Here is an 8576-nt window from a genome sequence, read left to right as displayed (position 1 = left end):
ATTTTTCAAACTTTGCAAACAGGAACAACGTCGACAATGACGAAACACATTGAGTGCCTTGTTTTTCTTTGGATACCTTTTCTCGAATCAACTATCAGTGTTGTATCCATATGACCGAGCGCCAACATTTACATAATTGTAATTTCTTCAACTTCCAACGTCTACAAGCATCAAAAGGTATTTTATGTTCTTCACATTTGCATTCAAGCTCTTGAGATAGCTAAAGTTTGAGCAAGCTACTGCGTATCTAATCGAAATCTTGTGATGTAGAAGTCACTTCATATCCACTCGGGAAAATAGTTTGGTAACAATGTCAAACTCGAGTTTGGAAGTCACATTAACCACCTCGCATTCTTTTTCTTTCCGTTCTTGTCGTAATCTATGAAAATGAATGAACAAGATGCATTTGATGGTCATCCATGTCTATGGAAAAATGTGTGCCGTTGATAGGAGAAATCAGCTCGAACAATTCATATAATAATTAATCACATTTTGGTGTACAATGGATACGTCGAAGATATCTTGAAGGTAATTCAAGAAGAAATTCAATTTACATTTTTTATGCATTTCTATAGTATGTGATAGCTTCAAATCAACTATAAGGCTACTTTGAAAGATCCAAATATGTCTTAACAAAACCTTTGAATGAAGGAGAAAATTAAGTTGTAGAGAAATTAAGACTCATCACTCCATTACCAACAAGTTCATATTAGATTTACAATAGAGAGAGTGGGGAAGGTAAATGGAGAGAGGATAGTGGTGAGAAGAGAGAGACTCGTCACCTTCTTTATCCTTCTTTCATGACCCCTCTATTTTCCCATCGCTTGAGCACTCTATTTCTATATCCCACTATATACATCTTTAAATGTCTCCATCTCTCCCTCTCTTAGTTCTCTCTTATTTTTATCTTTAGTTATCTTTCTCCCTCTTACCGGCTCTTCAATCCTTCTCACCTCCTTTATCTGATCTAACTTACATCTCTCTCTCACTCTCACACACACCCAACCATACTTAATTTTCTCTATTTCTATCTCCCTATGCACCCTCTCTCTTTATTACTTCTCTCTTTACCTTCTTTACCCTACTATCTCAATCTTCCCACCTCTTGAGCCCTCTATCTAAATAGAACAAAGAAATCATCACAAATGGATCATAATCTCCCTTTATTAGTTCCTACCTTTGGCAGGAAACTAATGGAATCAGGAGGTTCTATATTAGTTACATAATCTGAAAATTTCAAAATATACTAATGTTTGTAAAAGTCATATTAATTTGCATTTTTTTTTAGAATTGAAAAATACAAATTTTAAAATTTTTTATTGGCTCATGATGAAAAAGGCAATGAAAAAATTTAATTTTCTTCAACAAAAATACAATTTTTTTTCTAACACCTCTATTAATTAATGCATTAATTGCAACTTTATCTTTTTTCACATTTGTGACAAGTGGATAAACTTGAAAAAAATAATCATTTTTATAACACCTCTATTAATGAATGCATTAGTTTCAACTTTATCTTTTCAACATTTGTGACAAGTGGATAAACTTAAAAAAAAACAATCATTTTTATCTTCCACCTCACAAATATGTCTAATCATTTTCCTTACCAAGTTCAAATATAGACTTTAATGTTTTATATTTCTTATTTTAAATATATTTGTTACTAGTTTTACATTGATGTTTATTTTTGTAATTTGTAAAATGTTATTCAAATATAGAATTAAATATATTTCTTATTTTAAACACATTTATTATCTTTTAGTATTTTACAATTTTGCTCAATTTTTTTATACCATTAATACTACCCCTCAAACTTATTACATATTTTGGTACTTTGATTTAAGTAATCAACAATTTTTTTTAAATTAAATATTTCAACTTATAATTGAATTGGTAGAAATGAGTAGTTCATTCATATAATATAATTTTTATTGTTATTTATATATATTTTAAAATAATAAAATTATTAATGTTTTTCAAATTATCTTTAGGTCTCTCTATTATTCTACCTTTACTTGTCCTTATAATAACATATCATTCTCTCTTTTAGCTCTTTCTTCATATAACATTATATCCCATGGGCCATAGGCATCCTTGATATCAACACTAGCTTAGTTGTATATATACAAAAAAATGTTATGAACGTTTCCATTTTAAAAGACACTTAAATATTTTCCATTACTTCCTCACTAAACACAAAAAAATAATCTTGAGCCATAAGTTTCCATCAGTAAAACACAAAGGCGTTGACAAGATAGAGATCATTCCTTGTTTTGAAACTGCCAAAACCTTATGATTTTTTTAACAACTAACAAAATGCAGTGTCATGTGTGACTTAAACTAGCTAACTTCGATTCAATTTGGATCGACTCATGAGCTCATTTTAATCACTGAACATTATGGTCTCTACAAATGTCCAAAAATGGAAGATTGTCATCTACAATGGGATGTCAGGAATAAGTTTTCCATTGCAATAGGAATTCTTCTTCATCAATCATCCAGATTCTTGATAAATTGATAAATTTGTTTCCTTTTTTCAAAATAAAAGAGGACGAAGGAAGTATTATAAAAATCCCCGTGTGTCTAACTTCGATGGTGCACCATTGCTGCAAGCAGAATAGTGACAATGTGCTAATCAGATGTAGAGAAAGTCAAGTACTTACATAAGTCTCAAAGTGAATTTCACACACATTTAAGTCTTAATTTGTTTTATTACTGACTAGTTGGAGTGGGGCGAAAGAAAAACTTGAGAAACGACTAATAACCATGGAATATTGGAAGCCAACCTGATTTTGAAAATCAATGGTCCCTATTATGTGAATGAGATGAATGATCATTGAAGCATTTATAACCATCGATTATCCCAAATTTTACTATATCAAGACTACATCAACATTAGACAACGACAACATTATTTCTTGTTTCTAGTTGTCACTCAAAAGAGTCGTGTCAATTTTTTTTGAATTTAATCTCCAACTACTTCAAAGTGAGAAGGTATGTAGTTACAGAGGCTACAAAATCAGATTCACTTAAGCAACCATGGAAGTTAGTATGAACCATTCTACAAGTTCTCGTAGCTATCCAACTTTCTTGTTTTATCAATGACCAAATTTCATATCGGGGGTTGTAAGGCAATGAACTTGGTAATTCTATAATGTGTGAAGACCAAGTGCAAACCAACAATGCGAGTTTCACCACATCCTCTAAACGTGGGTAGAAGAAGCTTATAGTTAATAAGTGCTACAGTTGGATATGTGTGGAATGGAGGAGCTGCTCTGAAGTAGTTTGTGACAGATGGATTTCTTAAGGCATCGAATGAGAACTCCAAATCTCTAAGGAATGTAAGGATTGTCCCATGCATACCTCCCAGCTATGACACATTACATGGTGTTAAAAGATTGATAGCCCTTTTCTGCAATGACTTTGGTGTTCCACGTGGGCAAAGGTTGTTTTAAACATTGACATCACAGGAGGAACATTGGCCACCATATGTTTGACAAAATGATATGTTGAAGCTTCCCTCACTCGAGCAACACAGAACTGTTTGGTGTAATTCACTCCCATCACGATGCTTGGGCATAGGTGACATGCAAAAGCACTTGACAATGAGTGCAAAAGAGGTAATTCCAAGATCATTGGAAATGTATATAGTATGGTGATAATACCAGTGGTTGAATAGAGGTTAAAATGGTAGGGCACACTATTTCTCCATCTCTTGCCTACGGTTTACAAAGAACTAACATAACAAACACATTCCCTTAGTGACCGCACGAGCTATAACATAGTTAATGTATTAGCAAGACAGTCTTCAAAACACATCGAATATGTAGAGAACCTAGGAAAACAAATTTGAGACTTTTATGGATATGTTTTCAGCAATCTAGTTCATACCACATGGTGGTATGGATCTTCAATCCTCTTCAACACCCATTCCTACTGTATATACTGGTTTGGAAAATGTTGGTTACCTGACTATTATTGCAAGTTCCATCTTCTTCCCATTCGGTGAATGCTCAGTTCAATCAAAGGATGCACAACACAACCTCATATATTGCTCACTATAGATAGTGCACATGAAATATAAGACATATTATTTAAAGTATAGGGCATCTCGGCCATGTTATACCCCTATCAAAAGCAATGTCTTTCTTAGATTTGTGGTTATAATTGCACCAATTCAAATTTTTTAACCAACCCCGTAAAAGACAGTGAACTTGTGATACTCAGAAGTGAAGATGAAAGGTACAAATCTGAATCCAAATTGAAAAAAGTGCAGAAGAAAGGTGGAGAAAGGTGTATAGAGTACATATGATATTACATTTTCTATTAAGTGTAGATGATAATTTTAGATCTTTCACAAATGTTGAGTTATGAATATGTTACAATGCTATTTTATATACTCCCCCTTTGGATAGACTTCTCTATTCAGTAGCATCTTCAACATCTTTTAAATCTTTGATTTATCTCTCTTTCACCAACAGTCTCTCCTTGTTAGGTTCAACATCCTCTTATAGTCATATTCTCCCCCTTTGACAAAAATGCCAAAGGTAACTATACGTCCCATAAGAAACTCATAAAACCTCGTAGTTAAACCTTGTACCTTGTATGTATTATTTATATCTATTTTATTACAATCACTTTCACAACTTTAGAACTTCCCCTAAAGTGTGAAATCTTGTGTTAACCCCACAAAGAAATCAAGACATTTTCATGAATTGATGCAACTTGTATATTTTATTAGTGAATCTTGGATAGGGGAAACACCCCTAGTTTGCCTCTTAGATACCTAAAAGAACCCTTAGGAAATGGATTTGTAAATATATTTGTAATTTTCTCCTTAGATTTCACATACTCTAGTTTCACTTGTTTCTCTTATACTTGCTCCCTCTGTAATCAACTAAAAATGGTCATCTAGACTATGAGCCCCCTTTCTAGCATTTTTTCATAATTTAACTAATGGTTATTTTTGATCAAATTCTCAAAAATCTATTTATTCAATTATAATCTATGGTATGACCATTTTATCCCAAGTTCATATTTGATTAAAAGAACATGTCCCCCTTTTATTTAAGTAAAATTCCCCACTCATCTCTTATCGTAAGTGTGCACACATAAAACATTATTCCTATTTTAAAAATAAAAGAAAAGACATTTTTGTCTACACATGAATGCACAATTTTTAATGTGAGAGGAATCTTTTATTTTTGAAATAACTTTAATTCTCCTCCACACATTTCAAACCCTCTCAAAAGTCAACCATTAATTGTGATTGGTTGAGATGCTTGTGCACATGGATCACTCCCACTTTCAAACTCCACCCTTGATTACATTCATTTTGCCTCTTAATCTTTACCATCTATTTTTCTTTAAAAGGGAGGGCTCTCTCCTCATTCAAAAGATCTTAGTATCTCATGCTATTCTTATGTTGCAGGTTTTCTTGGTGATTTTGGAGACTTGGAGCATTCTTGCATTCTTGCATTTTTGCATTTTAGCTTAGCTCTCATTCTACTTACATTATGACATACTTTTTAGCTTAGCTTAATTTATGCTTTAGCTTAGTTCTCTTTGTTAGCTTGCATTTCATTTAGAATAGCTTGCATTTGCATTGCATTTTATTCTAGATTCTTGGATATTGGCACTCTTGCCTCTACTCTTTGAATCTCTTGTTATATGGTGCACCTTGCAAGAGTTGCATAGTTTGGTTCATTTGAGAGCCACCATCTCATAGCCTTTGCACATCGTAGATAGATAGCTATAAGCTGAATTTTGAGACTCCCTCTTCCATGGGTCCCTTGAAGAATAATGGTTTATAGAAGTGTGACACTTTTATGCACACATTTTTTGATGCCCACCGTGGGGTTAGAACCAAGTTTCTAGCTCCATTTTCTTACTTACATTTTGGTTACATTATCATTTCTAAATTTTTGCAGAAACTTCTTGGATCTAATCAAGTGGTTTTGCAGGTTTCTTACTTTGGTTTTAAGGCTAAGCCTCGTGCAGATTTATTTGAAGGCCAAAACCCTAGTTTTGAAAGATTTGAGTATATCTTCCAAAACACTTTGATTTCAGATCTGATTTGTTTTTTGCAAGTTGGGTATGCATCATGAATGCCTCAGACCAATTTGTAGATTTTTTTGAGTTGATATGTGTCCATTATAAAATTTTCTTTATTTTTCATAAAAAATTGTTTCTAGTCGCAAATTAGCAATTTTTCTAGAAAACTCTACATTTTTAGAAAGATCTCTAAATTCTAAAGGGGGTTAGTTCTTTGTGTTTTGACTTTTGAACTCATATTAGGCCCTAAAAACTCAATTTAATAAATCTAACATGTTTTGACAAAATGGGTCCCTAGGGCACAAATAAAGAGATTTTTTTGAATTTCTTATATTTTTGAAAATATCTCTAGTTTTTAGCAAGGGTCTTTTCTTTTCATTTCTATTTTTGGATTTGAAATCATAGCAAAAAAAGTCCAATCTTGTTGACTAGGTCAAAAGCAAGGAGTAAAAATGAGAGCATTTGTGATTAGCTTGTACTTCCTTTGCATACACTTGTTTGGAAGATAACTTGAATTTTTGAGGCAACTAACCACTTTATGTTGCAAGTCTTACTTGGTTGTTATGCCCTAACCTTGGTTGCTTTGTAGGAAGTTTCTCATTTTCATTGCTAAAAAGAATGCATGTTAAAGTTTCAAATGCGCAAGGGCTACTAATGAGTGTTTGTAAGGCTGCCCAAAGCATAAAAATCAAACTTTCTTGTATTTCTTTTATTCCATGTGTGGCACTCTACTAGTTTCTTTCATTTTATGGGTGCATTAAATTTGTGATTGAGGTTCTTTGGTGATAAGAGAGTATGCTCTTCATCGTTGCAGTGAATCAGAAATCTTGACTCACCTTTGGATTTTGAGAACAAGAAGATTAATTAAATTTTTTTGGTGTGTTTGGAGGAAACAATTAAGATAGGAGAGTATGCTCTTCACCCTCATGTGAATAAAAAATATTGACTCTTGAAAGTGGATCCAATTTGTCATAGTTAGAATCCTTTAGAGGGCCTTCTCTTGGACAACCTAAGATGAACAACCCAAGTGGGGACAAGCTAATACATGGCTCTTCCACCCCACTATATACTCAAGGCTATCAAGAACACAAAACCTTGGTAGACATAGTGTTTCTCTTCGCTTAGTGTGATCGCTTATGGGATTTCAACCATGAGAAGATCACTAGGCAAGAATGCTTAAGGTGCTCTTTTGACCGTGAGGTTTGTTACCCACTGCAAGGTGGGGTGTCCCTTAATTGGGTGCAAGAGGAACATTATGAATGGAAGCCCTTTCTAAACACCCTAGGTTAGTAGCTACCCTATTTTGCTACTTAACTTCTTGGTGCAAGGATTAATCCTAATGGACTACCTAGATCACCCCAAGATTTTACACTCACCATCTGTGTTCCCTTGGTTGTGCTTATGGCACTTCCATGACAAAACCAATATCTTTTGTGGGCAACCAATTGGTGTGAGGTGAAGGAGCATCAAGCGTGGGCCAAGTTGTTGAGTAATGAACCGTGACTGTTAGGTAGATATTGCTTGATGTGTTCTCGAATGTGCTAGACCTATGGAAATATTTTGAACATACACATGACAATAGTTCTAGGGCTTTCTTTTAAGACCTCACATATGCTTGTATCATGCAAGGTTGCTTTGTCCCTTGCTTTATTGTTTGAAGACTACTCCATGTGTCACTATCTTGCTTGGAAAGAAATTGCTTTTGAACATCAAACTTGCTATGCTATCAACTATTTTCAAACTTTGTCAACCAAGTCAAAGCATCAAGTCTTAACATTTTTCTTGTGTTGCTTGCTAAGGGGAGTCTTGTCATTTGATTTTTCTTTTCTATGTCTATAGTGCTTGAACATGCTTAAAGTGACTCTTTGGTCTTAGTGCTCTTGGTCTTTCTATCTTCATGGTCTATGTCCACTTGCTAGTTATCTTTTTTCTTAAATGGTTACCTTGATTTCTTGACTACACTCTTATGTTGGGAAAGTTGTTCACTTGTCACCCCGATTTCTCTATCTACTTGGCTATTTGGCTTCTTGGACACTTTCTTGACAAGTCACTTTACTCTATTTTTACTATTTTGGCAAGTGAACACTCTACCTCTCTAGTTTGGACATCAAGTTATATTGTGTCACCTTCTTAGCTTCCTCTAGTCTCCTTCATGCTTGATTATCTATCTACCACTATGGCATTTAAACCTTGTACTACCAAACCTCAACCAAAGCTAGATGATCATGATATCCTCCATGTCACTAAAGAGTTTCAAGATCTATATACTCAATACAAAGAACTAGAAGAGACAAATGATGTTTCTTACCTTCATCTCTCTAAGTGTATGATACAAATAAAGTCTAAACTTGAGAAAAGATTAGAAGAGAAGATTTCCTTCTTAAATGAATCTCTCTTAAGACCTTTACATACACATTGTTCATCTTCTTCAAGGTCTACATATTCTACTCCAAGACATCAAATGTCTTCATCTTCATCTAAAGACCTCCTTAGAGAGAAATAAAGTGATACCTCCTTTAAGC

The sequence above is a fragment of the Cupressus sempervirens genome, chromosome 10, assembly GCF_028749045.1.
Source record: "Cupressus sempervirens isolate cs-2001-9-10 chromosome 10, ASM2874904v1, whole genome shotgun sequence".
Lineage (NCBI taxonomy): Eukaryota > Viridiplantae > Streptophyta > Pinopsida > Cupressales > Cupressaceae > Cupressus > Cupressus sempervirens.
Note: the sequence above shows the minus strand (reverse complement) of the source record.